We start from the raw sequence: 21,541 nt of genomic DNA, 5'->3' as shown, positions 1-21,541 counted from the left end.
TCATTATTATTTTTGATGTGTGTGTGTGTGTGTGTGTGTGTGTGTGTGTGTATTCTAGGCTGTGATACAAAATGTTTCTTAGCATTGGTTAGAGTTAAATAGAACTAAAAGTCATTTCCTTAATTCAATCACACAAAAGCAATGAGTGATGCAGATTTTACCAAAGATGAAAGTGAGGATTGAGCATGAATATTTAAATCCCTGTTTACAAGGCTTTGCACGCCAGACCCCTCGTTTTGCTCCCTCTCCACCTCTCTCTCTCTCTCTGTCTTTCTCTTTTCATCTTCCCCTGACTTGCTGGCTCTCATCTCTCCCTTCAGGATATCCTTCTGGGACTTGGCACTGTCCTTCCCCTGCGATGCACAGCCATTCAGGATTTTCAAGGCTTCCACCCCCTACCCCACCCTATAAGCACATCCGAGGGCATCACAGCGCTCAGTAAAAAAAGTCAGAACTGGCAGTTGTACACAAGTAACCAGCTTGTGCAGGTCATTCTCCTCCTACGTGTCTTTATACAAGTCTTTCCTACAAGCTTTTTCAGCGCTTTTCCTAAAAGGAATCCCGTGAAGGACAAGATCTGGTTAACTACAATTTTAAAAAATGAGATGGATGTCATTGCTGCAATTGGCCTATAACAGCTGAGGACAAATTTGCATTTTAGGATTAGCTGTGGTCCCCCCACAAAGACCTTCAGGGCCCCCCACGGGGCACGGGCCAGGCAGAGTCTCTGGGGTGATGCAGAGGCCTCTTTCCTTGCACATGAAGGGACTGGGCTGGGGTGGGTCGCCTGACCCATCCTACATGTCTTGCCGGTTCTAGGTCTTAGGTGGGGCAGTAGCAGGTTTAGGGAACTCTGAAAAAGTTGCTCCATTCTCTCACCCCCTTCTCCCCAAATAAGACTTTTTTTTTTTAATTACAAAAGATTCTTTACGATAAGGACAACTGACCTAATTTCAGGGTCATTTCTCTCCATTTGTGTATTTGAAGAGAGGCATTTGTGAGGGGAAAAGATGGCATCCGCGGGTGAGGCACGTCCTTGATTTGTTTTCAGGCTGTGCCCAACACTAACGACTCCAAGCTCCCGGGCAAGGGACAGGGCCCAGAGGCGCCCCGACTTTTCTCACTGGATTTCAATGCTTTTCTCAATTTCACCCTGTCTCGTCTCCCCGTTAATGAAGGCATCACCACTCACCACTCCACCAGGTTGGGGGCAGAGCTCTTGAGTCTCTGAGTTACCTGTCCTTCGTCTGTAAAATGGGACAATAACACCTGATGTTAGGTTGGGAAGACTGAAGGCGATCAAATACAGTGTACGGCAGAGCGCCTCTCAGAGCATATTAAACAACAGACAAGCATTCCATTTACCTCGCGGTGTGGGCCCCTGACATTTCAGCTGTCTTGGAGAAGCGCCCATCAGACCTGGACGCCATTATCGCTTGTCCTCGCGCCCGCCTCCTCGCCTCTTGCCTGCAGCGCTGGCCTCCCCAATGGGGCCCTGAAACCGCCGGAGAGGAGACGAAACCCCTAGCGGCGCCGATACACGCCTCCGAGGCCCGCCGGTCGCGCGGTCGCCCAGCTCGAGCAGCCCCGGCTCCGGGCCCCTCGGCTCGCGGCGCGCCCGTCCCGGCGCGGAAGGGTGGGTGGCGGGGGCCGCGGCGCCGCTTCCTGCGCCCCCGCCCGGGAGCGCCCCACGCAGAGCCCAGGGCGCCGCGGCGCTGCCCGGGAGGCGGCGGGCAGGGCGGGTGCTGCGAAATGTGAGCCGGCCCCGCCGCCCATGTGGGCGCTGCGACTCGCCGAGGGGGCGCCCGGCCGCCGGGCCCTGCTGCTGCTGCCGCTGCTGCTGCTCCTGGCCGCCCGGTGGGGACGCGCAGGTAGGGGGACGGGCCCGGTATCGCACGGACAGGTAGGGGGGCAGGCCCTGCACTGGACGGGCAGATGGGGGGGCAGGCCCGGTGCAGGACCGACAGGTAGGGGGAGCCCCGGGCAGGACGGACAGGTAGGGGAGCTGGCCCCGGGTAGGGCGGACAGGTGGGGGGGCTGACCCCGGGCAGGACGGACAGGTAGAGGGGCAGGCCCCGTGCAGGACAGACAGGTAGGGGGGCATGCCAGGTGCAGGACCCACAGGTGGGGGGGCGGGGCAGGCCCCGGGCAGGACGGACAGGTAGGGGGCAGGCTCCTTATTGGACCGACAGGTCCGGGAGCTGGCCAGGCGTTGCCTCTGCGGTTCGCAGTCTGACTCCCTCCCGCCGCCGGGTTTCGCGACGGTGGGGCAGGTACCGCACCGCCTGCGCCCGGCCCTGGTACTGCGCGGACTCCCGACCCCCGGAGCACACTGCCGGCCACCGCCTCTCGCGGCCTGGGGCTAGGTCAAGTTCGCAGGGCTCGGCGTTTCACACTTGGCTTTGCGGAGATTGGGTCAGTTTGAAAGTGGCTGCTCCGGGCGTCGCTCACCGCTCGTGACTTCCGGGCGCCCTCTCCGGCCGTCCCGCTCCAGCCACCAGCGCGGCAGCCGCGCCGACCGGTCCCCCTGCCACCGGGAACTCCCCTCCGCGCGGGATCAAACTCCCTGGAAGGCTCTGCTGAGGGAAGAGCCCCTTTCCTGGGGCGTCGTTTTTCCTTTACAGCTCGGACTTCTTGGTTTTTCAAAAATAACAAAACTTTTCAATGATTTTTGCAGGGAGTAGGGCAACTGATTTGAAACATTAGTACTGCTTTTGTTCTTGTTGTTTAAGTTTCAACTCTACCAATTGAAATTCAATAAACCTCGGTGACTCATTAACCAATTTCCATTTATCTTCTGCCTTTCTGGTATATGTGAAAAAGATGTAAAACAACAAACAAAAATGTAAAAGGCAAGCCATTGGGATCCTTTTTTTTTTTTTAATTAAAAGCAAAACAAAACCAAACAATCTTCGAGAATGCTACTTTATACAGACTTATATCTGGCTTCTATGCCTTTTAACCCAGAACTGAGCAATAACTGAAGGCAGGAAAAAACTTGTCCGTGAAATCGCAAAGATAAGAAAAATGGGCATACAGATCTCAGAGATTTTTCTGAACATTAAATATAGGCATGAAAACTTTCTCTTTTTAATCCTAAATTTACCAGGAATTATGGTTATTTCATCCGTAAACCTTCCAAGGTAAGCTGAATGGGAAGAGACCTCTCCTGACTTATGCAAATATTGAACCTTCCACTAACAAACATGAATTTGCTTAGTTTCCGTGCTGTGTCTGTGTTTAATTGAAGCGATCAGTAAAACCCGTTCCCCTCTCATTGGGTTGGTAGACCGGCATTAGAAGGGAGGAATGTTGTTGACTTCAAAGCAAACAAAACAGAAGGAACCTTTTAGCTCCTCTTAGAGCATTTCTGTCCTCTTCTGGGTCTCTGGGCTCCTCCAGACAGCTTGGAAAACCAGAGTAGAGGGTGTGTGGCTGCCTCTTAATAGAGAGGGATTTTTGTCTTAACCAATCCCTCGCAAAATCTGTTTAACAATGTGGGTTTTCTAAGAGTTGGAGGCTGTTGCTATCCTTGGGTAGATGAAAGCATCAATGTTTTAGTTGTCCGAACATTTTTCTCCAAAAATTCAAAGTAACACAGTTCAGTTTTTGGATCAGACAGTATAATGCCAAAACATCCAGTAAGAAAGAAAAAAAATTCAACAGGGTTTCAACATTTTAGGAAAATCCTGGTGTTTAATTTTAGGCTGATTTAAAAGAAATTTGGAATGTCTAGACTGCCCTCAAGGCTCAGGAGACATATGCATCCACTTCACTCTGAGGAATGAGCTTTCTCACCAGGAAGTTTCTCCCCACGGCTTGTCAAACTCCGCTTTGTTGGCCTGTGCCCATGTCTTATTCCACAGTGAAGATAAAGAACCACGGCCAGCATTACAGAGCGAAAGAGAGGGTAGAGGAAGGCAGCTTCTTGTGTGTTTGGGTCTCAAGAAGCTCTGCTCCGAGCAGTGTCCCCTGCCCCTCCCCCATCCCTGCTAGCACCTTCGCTTGCACACAGCCCCCCCAAAGATAACCCTTGGCTTTGGTTTCTGGTTCACCCTTCCTGATTGCTTTTGCACAGAGGAGTAGATACGCGTGTATTTTCTTATATCCCCTTCTTTCTTACTCTATTGCACTCTGCTCTTTTCTTTTTTTCATCTAACAGCATCATCATTAATTTCTAAGTAGTTCTTTTCTACTTCACAGTTTTTCCAAAGGGAAAGCCTTGACTTTACCAGCCAAGTTAATTTTCAAAGCTAAATTATTTCCAAGTTATGCTTCAACACAGCATACCTTCTTCTAGACATATCATGTGTCTACTAATGAGTACCAGGTCTTCATCTGGAATCTATACTGCAACTAATGCAGGATTTGCTCACTTAAATGTTCTTACATAAAGCAAACTTATTTCCTTTTCCACCTTTTCTCCCATCATCTTTGGAGGCAGAGGGGACATTTCTGGTATATCATACATGTGTGTTCCCCATTGGTTAGCATGAAGCCCTTCCCCGGCATATACCCCAAATCCAAGTGTTTGACTGCAGGTTTCACCAGAAACTTCAGCCTCATTCTTCTGAGTGGGTGCACCTACTGCTGTACTGTCGATTGAGATCCCTACAGAATAAACTCAGGAAAGGCAGGATTTCTGCCCTAGAAAACAGCCCTGAGGTAGGATACATGTTTTCCACTGAAGAATAAACTTTGAACAAAGGTAATGGGCAAATGGAATTACAAATGCTATAAAATTAAGTAATGTTTTAGTATAAACATTTCAACATAAAACAATGAACTATTTTCAGAATATTTTAAATAAAATTGCATATCCATGTTGCCATTTGTATGGCTTGGCATAGAACCATTCACAAAATAGTTACTCAGTAAGTTTGTACTTCTTGGTTAAAAATATCTTTCATTATATACATGATATTTCTACCTGCATTTTTTTTTCTTAAAAATACATTTTTTTTTGCATGGTCAGGCACAGGGATTTGAACCTGGGTCTCCGGCATGGCAGGCAAGAACTCTGCCTGCTGAGCCACTGTGGCCATGCCGAAATACAATTTTATCAGGTATCATTGAATTGTTTATTTCTATGATGATTAAAAAAAAAGAAAAGTGGCATCTAAGTGTTAATTGTAGCATAATGTAGCGCATATTTCATAAAGTGAAGTAATTTTATCCATCTTAATTATAATATTGCACGGCATCATTATTCTTGTGCTATTTCTACATCGTTGTTACTTTTTCTTGGTTCACTTTTATGATTACATGACACAAAAGGTACCAAAGAATAATTCAATCACTGTAATTCCAAGTTATATCATTAACCTATAAAATTGGAGAACAAAAGAATGCCGGTTGAAGGCAATGAAGTTTTCCAACTAGTAAAAAGTTCGTCCATTTAACGTGGAAGGTCTTGACCCCATGAATTTTCAGCCATTCTTGGTCTTCATTCTAAGCAGATGAAACTACATAGAGCAAGCTGTCAAGAAGACTGAATAAAACAATCTCATTTCCTCTGTGTCTTCTTGTCTCTTAGATAACCACCCTGCAGTTAGGTTAGGGCAAGCCCCTCTTTTTTTTTTTTTTTTTTTCTTTTTTAATGGTTTATTTTGCCTCACCACATATCCCACAGGTTCATTCACAGTGTTGTGTGCCTCATAACTTTCATTCCTTCTTGTAGCAACACAATATTCAATCACATGTATACACCATTGTTTGCCAATCTACTTCTCAGTCAGTGCATACTTCAGCCACCTCTGTTCATTAGGCATCATGTAGGGCAAGCCCCTCTTTTCTCCTGATATGTTCAATATGAGATCAGTCGTTCTGTAGCCTCCAGGGCTGACTCCACACGGATGGTGATGCCATGGCTGGTCTATTACATTGTAAACACTGAAACTGGAGGGTCTGTCTTTGAAAGATTCAGCAGTTCTTAGGGAACATGAGGTCCCTGGTGCCTAAAAGGTGCCTTCCTTTTTTCTTTTTCCTATGAGATACCCACCCAGACCCCTCATTTAAAACTCAGAATTTCATACAATTTCATTTTTGTGGATCTGGCTTTCTAGATACCTGCAAGTGGTGTTATTTAAAGCGACTAAGGATGCTCTTTTCTGCAAAGAAACTGTATTGATTATAAACATGATCTCTACACAAATGGTTCTGTTTTTGGAGTGTGGTGGTCACTACATCGCACTCTGAGTCACCAAAATAGCCTCAGCCCAACCACTTCAGTCATTTCATCCATGCCTAATTAAATGCCCACTCAAGGAAGGTAGAATTCAGACTGTACACACTGGTGAGTAAATTTGCCTTAGCCTTCGTGATTCTCACCATCTATGCTTCTCATCCAGGCTCCTCTCTGTGGATAATCCAAAGTTCCCCCCCCAAACAGCTGTATTTGTATTGGGGGGAACATGGGATATTTTGGTAACTGCTTTTGTTGATAATTATTTTCCCCATGTGTTTATTTTGCCCTACACCAATCCCCTCCTCTTTGCTTTCAGTGACTTGGCAGCCCTTAGAGCATTCCTTTTTCTCTTCAATAAACACTGTGCTCATTTTTGACAAAAGATACATGCAAGCAGCGTACCTTTAAGATACTCTCAAAGACCTGAAAGCTCATCAGCTGGATCCATGAGCTTTGGGTTGCTTCTAAAGTAAAAACCATTGCCTCTCCCAGCTCCATGCCGTAATTCCTCTTCCTTGACCTATTTTGTAGTCTGCCTCCATGGTCAAAGGGAATTTTGCAGAAGTGTCACACTGAAAGTACGTTGAGGGCAGAGATTGTTTTCCCTTGTACTTTCTAAAATGTGAAAGTAGGGAAGAGATGTCAATAGCTGCTTAATAAAGACTGGTGACATTTAAATGTCTTCACCAGAGGGGTTGACCTCTCCTAGAATTCAGCCCTCCTCCTTTGCTCCTCTAAGGATAGCACTGCAACTGCAAAATCCTCTCCCATTGCTCCAGCAGGGACTACTTTCATACTTAAAGCAGAACTATCCATATAATTCCAGCCCAGTGCCTCCCTTCATTTTCAATTGAAATACATATGTTGTAATATGTCAGAAATTATCCACTAAATACTCTATTTGTCATTGCAAAGTTTGGTTCATACTTTGGGGTGGGGGGTGTGCATGGTCTGGAAAAGAACCCATGTCTCCCGCATGGAAAGCGAGCATTCTACCACTGAGCCACCCATGCAACCTAGTTCGTACATTTAAAAAAAAATAGTAACATAAAGGAAGTTTATTTTGAGAAAGACAGCAGAATTCCAGTAAGAATGGTAGGTTTGTGATGTGTTAACATTTCCTAGAACCATTTCCTTCTTCCCCTACACCATGTTAGCCTTGAAAATAAATTCCCTCACTATCATGGTAGCTGTGAAAAACAGCAGTCTAAAAGCAGCTGATGGTGAAATAATGGGTTTAGAACTCTCAAAAATTCCCATCCCAGAAAAGTTGTCACTATTTGACCTGAATGGCAGTTCCATGAAAAGCTTTGCTCTCGGGGATTTCCTTTAAGTGGCATGACACAGAAGTCCAGCTGTGTGAACAGTCCTAGATCATGGCATTATCAAAAACAATCGTGCCATGTGTTTAACACTGCAGTTGCCTGAGATGCTGATACCAGTTGGCACATACAGGAAGCTGACCCAAAAACTTAAGTGGGAAAGCTGGGGAGTGAGATGTCATAGGGGGCTTTGGAAAGCTCCAGTGTATTCCTAGGACTCTGGAAGGCCAAATGCACATGCAGGGCTGTGTGCATGCCTAGAGGAGAACTGCGAAAGCATGCACAGAGCCCTGCGTGTGCACTTATATATATATTATATATATATATATATATATATATATATATATATATATAATATATATATATATATATATGTATAGTATATTGGGGGCGCTGATTTAATGTTTTACATAACTGCAATTGTTTTGACAGAGCACTTCAAATGCCATTAACATTAACAGAATATTATAGTTAATTCTATAGTATTATTAATATAATATATTAATATTGTTAGTAATTATTATTAATTAATTATTGTTTCAAAATATGAGGCAGTGATTATATTCTTTTTTTCAACTTTTTTATTGTATAAGATATCATATATACAAAAAAAAGAAGGAAAAAAGCAATAGTTTTCAAAGCACTTTTTGTTAGGACAGATCCCAGTGTTTGTCATGGGCTACCATATGATCCTCTCAGATTTTTCCTTCTAGCTGCTCCAGAATATAGGAGGCTAGAAGGCTTAAATATTTTTTTATCATCACAATCAACTTTTTTTTTCTTTTTTGTGAAAAATAACATATATACAAAAAAAAAACAATTGTAGAACATGTTTCAGAGTTTGGGTTAAAACTCTGAATTTAATGGGTTAAAATTCCACAATTTTAGGTTTTGACTTCTAGCTGTTCTAAGATACTAGAGACTAAAAGAGATAGCAATTTAATGATTCAGTAATCATATTCATTTGTTAAATCCTAGCTTCTATGTATAACTCCACCATCACCTTTGATCTTTCTATCACTCCCTTTAGGGGTGTTTCGGCTATGGCCATTCTAACTTTTTCCTGTTGGAAGGGTCTGTCAATAATATGGGGAGGGAGATGGAACTATCTGATGTTCTGGAGAGGCTGGGCTAGGTTTCAGGACTTATCTGGTCCAGAGGCCCATCTGGAGGTTGTAGGTTTCTGGAAAGTTACCCTCGTGTATGGAATCCTTGTGGAATCTTATATATTGCCCTAGGTGTTCTTTAGGATTGGCTGGAATGGTTTTGGTTGGGGTTTGGCAAGTTATGATAGGCAGCAATGTCTAACTGAAGCTTGCATAAAAGTAGCCTCCAGAGTAGCCTCTTGACTCTATGTGAACCCTTCTGCCACTGATACTTTATTAGTTACACTTCTTTCTCCCCTTTTGGTCAGATAGAATTGTTGATCCCATGGTGCCGGGCTGGACTCATCCCTGGGAGTCATCTCCCACGTCGCCAGGGAGACTTGCACTCCTGGATATCATGTCTCCATGTAAGAGGGAGGGCAATGATTTCACTTACAGAGTTGGGCTTAGAGAGAGTGAGGCCACATCTGAGTCACAAAAGAGGTCCTCCAGAAGTAAGTCTTAGGCATACCTATAGGTAGGCTAAGCTTCCCTGCTACCTACATAAGTTTCACAAGCGTAAGCCTCAAGATCAAGGGCTTGGCCTATTGATTTGGGTGTCTCTACAGTCTGACACAGTATCAGGAGATTCCCTGATGGTAAAGTTCAATAGTTCCATATTTTTTCTCCCATCTCACATAACAATTTATATACACACTAATAACAGAGCCTCCAAATATATAAAGCAAATTTAGCCAATCTGACATGAGATATAGACAGTTATACATTAACAGTAGGAGATTTCAACAAAGGTCTTTCAATAAAGGACAGAACATCTAGACAAAAAATCAATAGGGAAATAGAAGACCACGGCAATATTATAAACCAACTACAGAATTCTTCATCCAATAGCAGCAGAATATACTTTCTCCTCTAAAACATATGGAACATTCTCAAGGATAGACCATATTTTAAGTCACAAAATAAGACATAATAAATTCAAATATATTAAATCCTGTACTTTATCTTCTCTGACCACAATGGAATGAAGTTAGAAATAGAGGAAGAATTTGAAAATTCACTAGCATGTGCAACGTAACCACTCTTAAACAATTAATTGGTCAAAGAAGGAATCACAGGGGAAGTTAGGAAATATCTTCAGATGAATGAAAATGAAGATACAATATACCAAAACTTATAGGATGCAGCAAAGGCAGTGCTGAGAGGGATATTTAAGCTCTAAATCCTTACATCAAAAAAGAAAAAAAAGATCCCAAAGCAGAGCCTAAAATTTATCCCAGGTATACAACGGTGGTTCAAATAAGATAATCAATTAATGTAACATACCACATTAATGAAGGAAAAAAAACCACATTACCATCCCAACTGACACAAGAAAAAGGCAATCGACAAAATCCAGCACTTCTTCGTGATGTAGGAATTCAAGAAAATTACTCAACATGATAAAGGGCATTTATGAAAATTCCTCAGTTAACATCATACTCAGTGGAGAAAGACTGAAAGATCAAGGATGCCCACTGTCACAACTGTTATTCAACATTGTACCAGAAGTTCTAGCCAGAGCAATTAGATAAGAAAAAGAAATAAAAGGCATCCAAATTATAAAGGAAGAACTATATTTTCCCTATCTGCTTCTGACATAGGTCTACACATAGAAAGTCCTGAAAAATTCATAGCAAAGCTACTAGTGCTAATAATGAATTCTGAAAACTGGCTGGATACACATTAACATGTAAAAATCAATATGTTTCTATATGGTAATAATGAATAATCTGAAGAAAAAATCTAGAAAAAAATTCCACTTACATTAGCAACTAAAGTAATCAAATACCTAAGAATGCATTTAACCAAGGATGTAAAGGAAAACTACAAAACATTGCTAAAAGAAATTAAAAAACTAAATAAATGGAAGTACATTTCATGGTCTTGGATTGGAATTCCAAATATTGTTGTCAGCTCTACCCAGAGTGATTTGGAGATTCAATGCAATCCCAATAAAAATTCCAACAGCTCTCTGCAGAAATAGAAAAATCAACCATCAAATTTACATGGAATAAGGTGCATGGGTAGTTCAGTGGTTAGGACGCCCACCTTTCATATGGGAGAGCCAGGTTCGATTCCCAGACTATGCACCCCCCCCAAAAAAAAAATTACATGGAGAGATCACTGGCCCTGAATAACCAAAACCATCTTGAAAAAGAACAAAGTTAGAAGAATCACACATCCTGATTTTAACACTTATTTCAAAGCTACAGTATTTAAAACAGCATGGTACTAGAACAAGGACAGACATAGAGAACAAGGGAAACAAATTGAGAATTCAGAAATAAACCCTCACATCTATGGTCAATTGTTTTTTGATAAGGATGCCAATTCCACTCAATGGGGAATGAATAGTGTCTTCAACAAACAGTGCTTGGAAAACTGTGTTTCTACAAGCAAAAGAAAAAAGGTGGACCTCTATCTCATACTATATACAAAAATTAAGTCAAAATAATTCAAAAACCTAATTATAAGAATCAAAACTATAAAACCTCTAGAAGAAAACATAGGAAACATCCCCAGGATCTGAGGTTATACAGTGGTTTCTTAGATTTTATACCAAAAGCATGAGCAATGAAAGAAAAAAGTAGATAAATGGAACCTCATCAAAATTAAAAACCTTTTTGCATCAAAAGGACTTCATTATTAAAGTAAAAAGACAGCCTATAGCATGGTAGATAATATTTTGAAACCATATATCTGATAAGTATTTAATATCTAGAATACATAAAGAAAATCTTACAACTCTATAATCCTACAACCCAATTAAAACATGGACAAAAGATTTGAATATAAATTTCTCCAAAGAAGAATCATGAATTGCCAAAAAGCACATAAAAAGATGCTCAACATCATTAACCATTAGAGAAATGCAAATCAAAGCCAAATGAGATGCCATTTCATACCCACTAAAATGGCTACTATTAAAATAGAAAATAACAAGCATTGGAGTGGACGTGGAGGAACACTTGTTCATTGTTGGCGGGAAGGTGAAATGGAGCAGCCGCTATGGAACATAGTTTGGCAGCCCCTCAGTAAGCTGAGTATAGGATTAGCATGTGACCCAGCAATCCCACCTCTACATGCATACAGCAAAGAACTGAAAGCAGAGTCTTGACCAAATATTTGCACACTGATGTTCACAACAGCATTATTCACAATTGCCGAAAGATGGAAGTAACCCAAGTGTCCATCAACCGATGAATGGAAAAACAAAATGTCCTCTAAAAACACAATGGAACATTATTTAGCCATAAAAAACAATAAACTTCTGATACATGTCACGACATGGAAGAACCTTGACGACATCATATGAAGTTAAATAAGCCAGATAAAAAGGACAAATACTGTGTGATCTCACTGACATGAAATAATTAGAATAAGCACATTTATAGAGTCAGAAACTAGAATAGAGGTTAGCAGGGGCTGCAAAGGGGATAGGGCATGGGAAATTAATGCTTCATTGCTAAAGCATTTCTGTGGGCTGATGGATAAATTTGGCTAGTAGATGGTGGATGGTAGCAGAGCACTGTGAATACAGTTAGCCCTACTTTATTATGTATTTGTATATAATACAAACAATAAAATTTACTTTGCATTTATATTGCTAGAATGGATATTTTAAAACAACCATAGGACTCTACAGCACAGTGAACCCTAATATAAACTATGGGCTATAAATATAATACAATTACAATAATATTCGTTTATCATTTGTAGCAAAGGCGCCACACTAATGCAAACTGTTAATTGATGGGGGTTGTTTGGGTTTGTTAAATGCTGCCTGAATGCAATATTCCAGAAATGGAATAACTTTTAAAAAGGGAATTTATTAAGTTGCAAGTTTACAGTTCTAAGGCCGCAAAAATGTCCAAATTAAGGCATCCAGAGATAGGTACCTTGACTCAAAGAAAGGCCAATGGGTCTGGAACACCTCCATCAGCGAGAAAGCATGTGGCTGTTTCTGCTGGGTCTTTGGCTTCTGGTATCAAACAGTTTCCCAGGGGCAATTACTTTCTGCACCTCAGAATATCTGGGTCTTGTGTTGGCTCTGAAGCTTTTTCCAAAATGGGTCCCTCTTAAAGGACCCTAGTAAGCAATCCCACCTTGAATGGGTAGAGACATATCCCTATGGAAACCACCTAATCAAAAGATCCCACCCACATTTGGCTGGGTCACATCTCCATGGAAACAACTTAATCAAAAAGATTCTATCCAATAATATTGAATTAGGATTAAAGAGCATGGCTGTTCTGGGGTACACAACAGTTTCCAACCAGCACAGTGGTATACTCGAATTCTGCATTTTCCCACGATTTTCCTGTAAATCTACTACTTCTCTAATAAAAATAGATTATCTTTTTTAAAAATGAAAGAAAATGGAAAGAAACAGGTTATCCACACCACACAAACCAATGAGCCAAATCCAGAATGTGGGACCTTCTATAGGCCTGGTTTCTTCAAACAAGTTAATGACAAGCAAAAGGGGGAAGAGGCTGTTTTAGATTAAAGAACACTTAAGAGGCATAACAACTAAATAAGAACAATGGTCTTTGTTTGGATCCTGATTAAACAAAACAGTTGTAAAAAAAAGACAGTATTAAGAAATTGGAGAAAGTTGAGTTATGGTTCAAGTTATTAAACTAAATAATTGTTATTTATTTTGTTTGGTGTGCTAATATCTTTATGGTCATGTAAAGAGATAACCTTACTATTATTTTTGATGCATTCTTAAGTATTTGGGAGATGCAATGACGTGTTCCTCCGATTTAGTTCAAAATGATCCAGGAATAAAAAGACCATGGGGACAGGTATTCTCTATTTTTCTGTTTGGTTGGAAGTTGCCATAATAAAATGTTAAAAGCAGAAAAAAATCCTCCGTACTTAAGGAAATAAGATGCATCAGAGAATAAACTAGATGTCCAAATTAATGTCATACTATGAATAAGTGCTCCAAAGACTTAAGGGAAACCATATAATTTAAATAAACATTAACACCTAGGATATGTGGTAGGTCACCATCCACATTATGTAAAACAATTAAAATTCGATATAAATCTGGGTCTTTTAAATTTAAAATATTAGCAAAAAAATAAAACTAAATCTTGCTCTATGCATATTCTATCTATAAGTTATCAGAAGGCTGATATTTATTTATACTTATATTTCATCCTTATAAAATTAAAATTCAGCAAATTGACTATACAACAACAAACAGAATCCCACGAAATGGATAATTTTCCTGTGGGTGATAACTACTGGATGGCTGGGAATAAGGAGTTTCGTGGCTGTAAGACAGCCTGACCTCAAGGTCACTGACAGTCTCAACAAGCCACTCTGGTTGGTGGCTCTTTGCAGTACTGAGTCAAACCACAAAGCTGTTGTTTTCTAATACCAGGTTGGTGTCTTGGGTGCCATATCCCCCTTCCTGAGACATGTCCTTCGAAGGCTCTGTTAGCTTTAATGAACAAGAGCAAGAGGCACATCTCCAGTTGAGCCATTGTCAGTGCTGTCTCCAAAGAGATTCCAGTGTTGTCCATGCAATAGTGTTATAGTGGGGAAATAACATCCCCCCAAGGTTCATGTCCACCAGGATTCCCGGATGGGGCCTTATTTGGGAACAGGATCTACACAGATCATGAGTTAAGGATCATGAGATGAAATCATCCTATTTAGGGTGGGCCTAAATCCATTGAACGGGCATCTTTGTAAGAAGAGAAGACACAGACAGAGAGAAGAAGGCCATGTGAAGACAAGGGGTAGAGACTGGAGTGATACTGACACATGCCAGGGAATGCTTGGGTCTCCAGAAGCTAGTGGAGACAGTGAAGTGTCCTCCCCTAGAGGCTTCAGAGGGAGAGGGCTTGGCCCACACCCCGATTCCAGACTTCTGTCCCCTGAAACCATGAGAATGTAAATGTGTGTTGTTTGAAGCCACCTGGTTTGCATTATGTTGATGGAAGTAACTTTGACTCTTCTCCATGAATGGCCTCTTCATTGCTGCTCTGCTTTTATCCTGAGCATAATCTTTTTACATCTTAGTGACACAGTTGTCGAAATAATGCAAAGAGCTGGTCTTCAGCAAGACCTGTACCCCCTTGGAGCACCTGTTCTTTCTATTGTATTTAATTGCACAGCTTTATCCAGGCTCATTTCAGCCCTGAAGAGGTCTAGTCCTAGTCCAGGTCAGCCTCAAAAATATCTAAGCATCTACTTGTCATAGGGAGCAGTGTTCACCTGTTGAATAACGGCTCACTTTTCCATCAGGGCTTTGGGTGGATGCTATAGACTTTATCTTCATTGGTCCAATTGGAAAGTCTGAGCTCATAACTGAGATCCTTCAAAATCCCAATCAATAATGAACAAAGTAAATACTATTAAACATTTCCTTATGAATTAAAAGAAACCACCATACTGAGTTATGCTCAAAAATGCTTCTATAGAAATGGAAAGAAGGGGCCTATAGCAAAGACCCCAGATAGAAGGCATAGAATATTGGCCAGGAAATTAGAAGATGAAAGTTCCAGCCTCCTGGCCCCCGTGGCTGTCTGTTGGGACTGTGGGCTAATCACGTCTCTAGAATGGGCTTCAGCTTCCTCATCTAGGAAAGGCACTAGCACGGAGTACGGCGTGATGGTTTCTGAAGTTTAGAGATGGCCACCACCCAACTGTGGATGTGTCTCCATGCCTAGCCTCACGCCCCTCACAACGGAGCCCCTGCCTGTGGGAGCCTTCCTTCACTCCTTGCCCCTGTGTCTCTGAGATCAGCTTCTGCCCAACACTAATAGATGTGTTCCATCAGATCTTCCCAGCTGGCTCCCACATCTCTCCCTAGCAACAACATAACAATCCCTTACATCCACAGACCTTGTTCTACTTCATACCAAGAGGGTGAGTGCTCTACAGGATTTCCAGCCATTCTTTCCTGTTTCCTTGATTACCACCTGGTTTGGAGTTGCATGAAGGATGAATTATGCTTGTGTGTTTCTGGTGTTCCCTAGTGAGAAGGTGATACATGCTGTAGTTGATTAATCTTTGGCTAACAGTGAACTAGGCACATACCCTACATGGTAACACAGTAGCAGTTTGAATCATTACTGCTGTTAAGGGCTCAGAGGTAGCTGCTCTAGGAATGTTGTTCTGCATAGGGAATGAATTTGGTGTACCTGCAGGGAAAGCACAGCGTTCCATGCCTTTTTATATCTGCGCCCCACCCCCTCCATTTCTGTGGGACTGTAGGGCCCCATAGAAAAGTAAACCATGGCAATATTTATTACTAATAGTGATGCTAGTTATTTTTACAACTAGTGATTATTATAACGTTAATTAAATGCATTGGCTGGGTAGATGGCTGAGAAGGTATGAGAGGTAGATAGGAGTAGATAATAGACGGCGTGGAAACACATGAGGAGATGAGTAGAGAACTGGGGAGCATGTGAATCACTGCACTACTGAACCAGTGAGTAAATTAGAAAGCTACTACCTTTGAATATGTGGAAATGTATTTTTCATTTTCCTTTCCAAAAAAAAAGCATTTCCTTGGGGCCAATCAGTAAAGCAATCTTTTTTTTTTTTTTTTGCTGCTTTTCTCAAATGATTTAAGATTAAATCCCATCCAGTGCTTTATTTTCCTTTGCTTCTTTCTAGCCTTCATTAAAAAATCACATGTGGTTGTGTTGCTAGTTCTTCTAAACCGATGCAAATGTACTAAGAAACGATGATCATGCATCTATGTGATGATGTTAAGAATTACTGATTGCATATGTAGAATGGTATGATTTCTAAATGTTGGGTTAATTTCTTTTTTTCCATTAATTAATAAAAAAAAAAGAAAAATCACATGTGAAAGTATGCATCAAGTCCTTTCCCACAAATTTCATACTGTAAATTCCATAACATCATTAATGTAGGTTTAATTTTTCCATATTTTATACCTTGTTTGAAACACATCACATAATATGTCTAGTCTATACAAAGTGATCTTATTGAATGTCTCATGGTTTTAGTCTTCCCCCAAATCAAAGGAGATTATTATTTAATTAGAGAACCATATGAAAAGAAAAAAAAATAAACTATTTACATTTTTATACCAGCAAATATATCTTTGGTTTAAAAAAATACTATATATATTGATATATATATATCACAATAGCATGAAGAATTCATTTTGCTAAATCTGTCACAAACAGTTTCAATTCAGCCTCTTTACTTTCTGGGCTATTTATCTGAACTTTATTTCCTTGATGGCTTAGAGAATTTGATGCTCATTATCTTCAAGAGTGAAGGCCTCTGAGAACCGTCATACTGACAGCTAGAATGTTTGCTGTTCCTTATTTTCTTAAATTTATGAAGAATTCTAGTAATCCAGATTAAAGCCTGACCTGGTTCAGCTGGGCTGCCCCTTTAACTGGAGTGACACCCTGAAGAGATCTTACTTACGATGGATCCACGCCCACCAGGATGGCGACCAAGACCCAGGGCATGTCCAAACGGGGGTACAGATTTCAATCCACATCAGCAATCAACCTTGTAAATAATCAGGTTCCTGCCCTCAGAAAGCTTATTTTCTAAAAGGATGGAAAGGATGAGCATTTCATTTGAGAGACGACAAAGAGTGGAGCCTGCTGTGTTAGCCAGGGTTCTCTAGAGAAACAACCCACAGGAGAGAGCTGTAAATATGAGATTTATAAAGTTGTCTCACACAGCTGTGGGAATAGAAGAGTCCAAAATCTGCAGGGCAGGCTGTGAGGCTGGTGGCTCCAATGAAGGGTCTCGGACGAACTCCACAGGAGAGGCTCGCTGGCTAAAGAAGCAGTGAAAGAGTCTCTCTTCTTCCTTAGAAGCCTTCAACGGACTGGATTATCTCATTGTGGGAGACACGCCTTAGTTGAGTGCAGATGTAACCAGCCACAGCTGCAATCAACTGAGTGATGATTTAACACACCAGCCACGAAATATCCTTGCAGCAAGGGTCAGGCCAGTGCTTGACTGACCAGACAGCTGGGCACCATCACTTGGCTAAGTTTACCCCAGCACCTAACCATCACACCTGCATACACAAATTAATAACAGCATCTTCAAAATAGGCATTTTGGGAGGCTCTGCACAGAAGTCTTGCAGTAATGTGTTTCTTAAACTCTTTTTATATTTTTCAAATTTCCATATAGTGCCTCACACATATTTATCAGAAGAGCCCATTCTTCTTTGGGGAGTGGATTTTATTTTCAAAAGCATTCAAAGCCACTTCCAACAAACCCAGGCAGTCACGCTGAGAAATGCTATGTTGAGCAAACAACAAGGTGTGCTTGTCAAACCATGAGACTCAATTTTTAAGGTGTTTATAAATGAACTCTAAGGACAATAGTAGCTGAAAGAAAGCCTTCCCCAAATGCTACAAGCTGCAGGGATAATGAAAATGCTTCTCAAGTGAACCGCTTTAAAGATGCACCCCCCCTCCTTGAAGAGTAAGCTCCAATATATTTATTTTTTTTAGGTAGCCTCTCTCTCTCTCTCTCTTTTTTTTCTTGTATATAAAGAATTTTTTAAAAATCCAATTTAACACATTTTGGAAAAGCAAATGTAAAATGACTTGGGCTTATAAAACCGGAATTTACAATTATTTGTGAATAGCCAAAGATAAATCATAGAACCATTTTGATTACAAATCCAAAGTAATTCTAATGTTGGTTACAGAATCACTCTCCCATTGCCCTAATAAGATTACAGCGGTTAGATTGTAAGCATCCCCGCTGCTATTCACACTGCTGACAGAAAATTGTTCTCCTTCTTCCAGGAAATTGTTTTCACAATCAAGTCACATCACACACACCAGGCACAACTTTCCTTTTGCAAAAAATTAGCAAGATGTTTTCTCCTTTTGGCTTAGATCAACCACCTTCCTCTTACTAATAACCCCCCTTCCCTCAGTGCCTGAATCCCTCAAGTCTTCTTCCTCCACAGGCTGTCTCCCTGGGTCCCAGTTCCTGCAGGTCAGGTCCTTCTCTAAAAGGAAAACTGGGTCAGTGAGGCCACATCTATCACACGTCAGGTACTCCCTATGCCAGTTCCAGCTGGTCGCCTGGTTTTCTAGCACCTTTGCACTGAAGAAAGTTGTATTGCTCTCCTCTCTCTCTTCCACATATCTCACCAATACTCTCCTGCCTTTTCATGATGTTTAATCCAACACGATACTTGGTCATTCCTACATCCTCCTGTCTTATACAACCTTTCACTGATGCCCAGATAGCTGTAACCATCAGTGTAACACTGAAAATCTCCTGGTCCTATCCTCTCTCAATCATCTTAATGCAACTGAGTCTTTTCTGGGAAGTAGCCTCTCTTTTCTGAAGTTCTTCTTGCAATCAGGTACCTACAGCAAATATCCACAAATACATTTAGGCACATAGATTCACTTATTGCGGTGTGGCTACAAAGAACTAACACTGATATTCCTGTGTCACTCATCTGTATCAACACACTCTCCCTGGCCAGGGAACTATATTGATGGGTCATTTCCCAGCATCAGAAAATACCTGCTTCCTGAGAGCAGGGAGCTTCTGTGGTTTCTGTCCTCAATTGTCCCCCTAGCGCCTAGCAGAATCTCCACTTCCACCAGGAAAAGCTTCAAGGAAGAAGAAATTCTTGAGCTTACCTCACTGGATTTCTTATATTTCTCCTGAAAAGCAGTGATTATAACATGTCAAAATGTGTAAAGCTCATGTAAACTTTTCTTTCTACAACATTGTTTTCTGAGCAGTTCCCAGTGGTAGTTGGTGAGCAGCTAGAAAGAGCCTTGTCACTGTCCAGGATGCTTGAGTTCAAGCCTCCACCAAATGACCACAGGCAAGTCATCCAAGCTCCCCAAGCCTCTATGTGCTCAGCTGTAAAATGAGAGCAATAAATTAATTATGATTATTAAACTCTTTCTTTGGGCCAGGCACTGTTCTAGATGCTCAATATGAATGTTCTTTAATCGTCCCAACAAGCAAACAAGATATTATTGTCCCATTTTATAGATGACAAAACGAGGCACAGGAATTGGGTAGCTTCCCATTTTATAGATGACAACACTGAGGCACAGGAATTGGGTAGCTTACTTAAGGACAAAAAGCTTGTAAGTGTGGGGCAGGAGGATGCCCCAGTGTGGCTGCAGAACCTTCGCTTGTAGAACCTCCCTGTGAGCCACTCACATAAACAAATATTAGAAACCAATGGGGGTGTGGGGGCGGGAAGAAGCCATTGAGCTGGGGGAGAGGGCAAAGCCCTGAATACATGTGCAGTATCATTATGGAGAAAACATGCAAATTCAGCAATGAGTTGTCAGGAAAATAATAGTAGGGATGGCAGCTGGGGGAAGGTAAACAAGGATCCATGAATGATTGTTCACACAAACCATACTTACTCATGTCTCTTTTTTTCAGAATCGTATTTTAAGTGCTTTACCTTGGAAGAATTTTCAAGGTATATCATTAGCATAGAGAGAGAGAGCACTTAATATTTCTCAAGAGAAATCATTTATAACTTGCAGTAGGAGAAAATATGCCTTTCCTTTCAGGATGAAGGAGTTAGAACAACATATAGATAATATATTTGAAGGCAACCATACTGTTCTCCTCCTCTTCTTGGGTAACTGGCATGTAGTTATTTACAAATTCTGCTTTCTGCAGTGTTTTGTTTTGTTTTAACATAGGCAGGCACCAGGAATCGAACCTGGGTCTCCGGCATGGCAGGCGAGAATTCTGCCACTGAGCCACTGTCGCACAGCCCCTTGAATCCTTTTTAACCTCATTCCCCACAGTAGAAAACATGCTCAGGTGGTAGAATTTTCTTTTCCCCACAAGCATGTAAAGGTTTTTCCTATCTCAAAATACCCTTGCAGTATGTAGCAACCACTTGCTGTGTGCTACTATTCCTTCATTAGAAAGCATTGGCTGTGTATCTTCAGCCACGCCAATTGCTTGTGGATAAACTAAGTTTATCAAAGGCGATTTCAAGCAACAGGATTTGATGGTCCAGCTTGTTCCAGCAAAATGTAGATGCTGGAGATGAATCCCTGCCCTGCCCTGCCCTGCCCTGCCACCAGGATTGATGTCTTCTCCATGAGCCCCTGGCCGGTTCTATCAAAAATATTTATTTGCCAGGCAATTGGGACTTCAAAGACCATAAGACACAGTACCCCACACCGAGTGGCTCAGAGTCTGGGGACGCTTTCCCTCTGCTCCAGCCTTCCAAGGTCAAAGAGAGCTAGGGGGCTGGGGACTTGGTCTGGCCAGGGCTGGTCTGACTGGTCATGAGCCTGGGCTGATGGCTGGGAAGGCTGTGGGGTGGCTCACTGGTTGGTGAAAGTACCGTCAATAGTGAGCAGGCGGGAAGGCCGAGTTCTCGGGCTCTCTGATCTCATGTCTCAGAACCTCACACTTTTTACTGTGGATCACCAGACAGTCATTTATGCATCGGCTTTCCCCACAGTATAACAAGGGGGAGCTACCTGTTACTGTCAGGCATGTAAATAAAATTGCTACATACTCAAACATCCCTAGAATTAGCTTTGAGCCCATCAGGAAGATGTCACATGCTGTTTTGCCCAACCCAGAGACCTGTGTACAAGGTAACTGTTAGAACCAGCGAGGCAGCCACGTTTTATGACTCCACTCACAAAGTTATCATAGATGTGCCCATTTTAAACGTCATTTATCTATTCTGTATTACCAGAGGACCCAAGAGTAGGCCTGAGACTTTCTCTCTAGGTTGCTATAACACAGATGAAGCTGGACAGGAAGTCTTTCCCAAAGGCCAAGCCACAAAAAACTCTGAGAGGGGAGAACACGTCTAAGCAAGATCTAGTGAAGCAACTGTGACTTTGGAGTTCAGCAAGTGGACCCCTC

The 21,541-nt window shown here is 41.7% G+C and overlaps 1 protein-coding gene across 1 annotated transcript in view; it reads left to right on the top strand.

Annotated features, from left to right (window-relative positions):
* Nucleotides 1-1,777: 1,777 nt before the first annotated feature.
* IL20RA (interleukin 20 receptor subunit alpha) overlaps nucleotides 1,778-21,541 on the top strand; it is a 39,077-nt gene continuing 19,313 nt past the window's right edge. Inside the window, exon 1 of the mRNA XM_077144122.1 lies at nucleotides 1,778-1,871. The gene's annotated coding sequence lies outside the window, so the exon portion shown is untranslated. The remainder of the gene's footprint in view (nucleotides 1,872-21,541) is intronic.

This window comes from Tamandua tetradactyla, chromosome 25 (genome assembly GCF_023851605.1).
Source record: "Tamandua tetradactyla isolate mTamTet1 chromosome 25, mTamTet1.pri, whole genome shotgun sequence".
In the NCBI taxonomy this organism is placed as follows: domain Eukaryota; kingdom Metazoa; phylum Chordata; class Mammalia; order Pilosa; family Myrmecophagidae; genus Tamandua; species Tamandua tetradactyla.
Note: the sequence above shows the minus strand (reverse complement) of the source record. Positions and strands in the feature narration are given on the sequence as shown.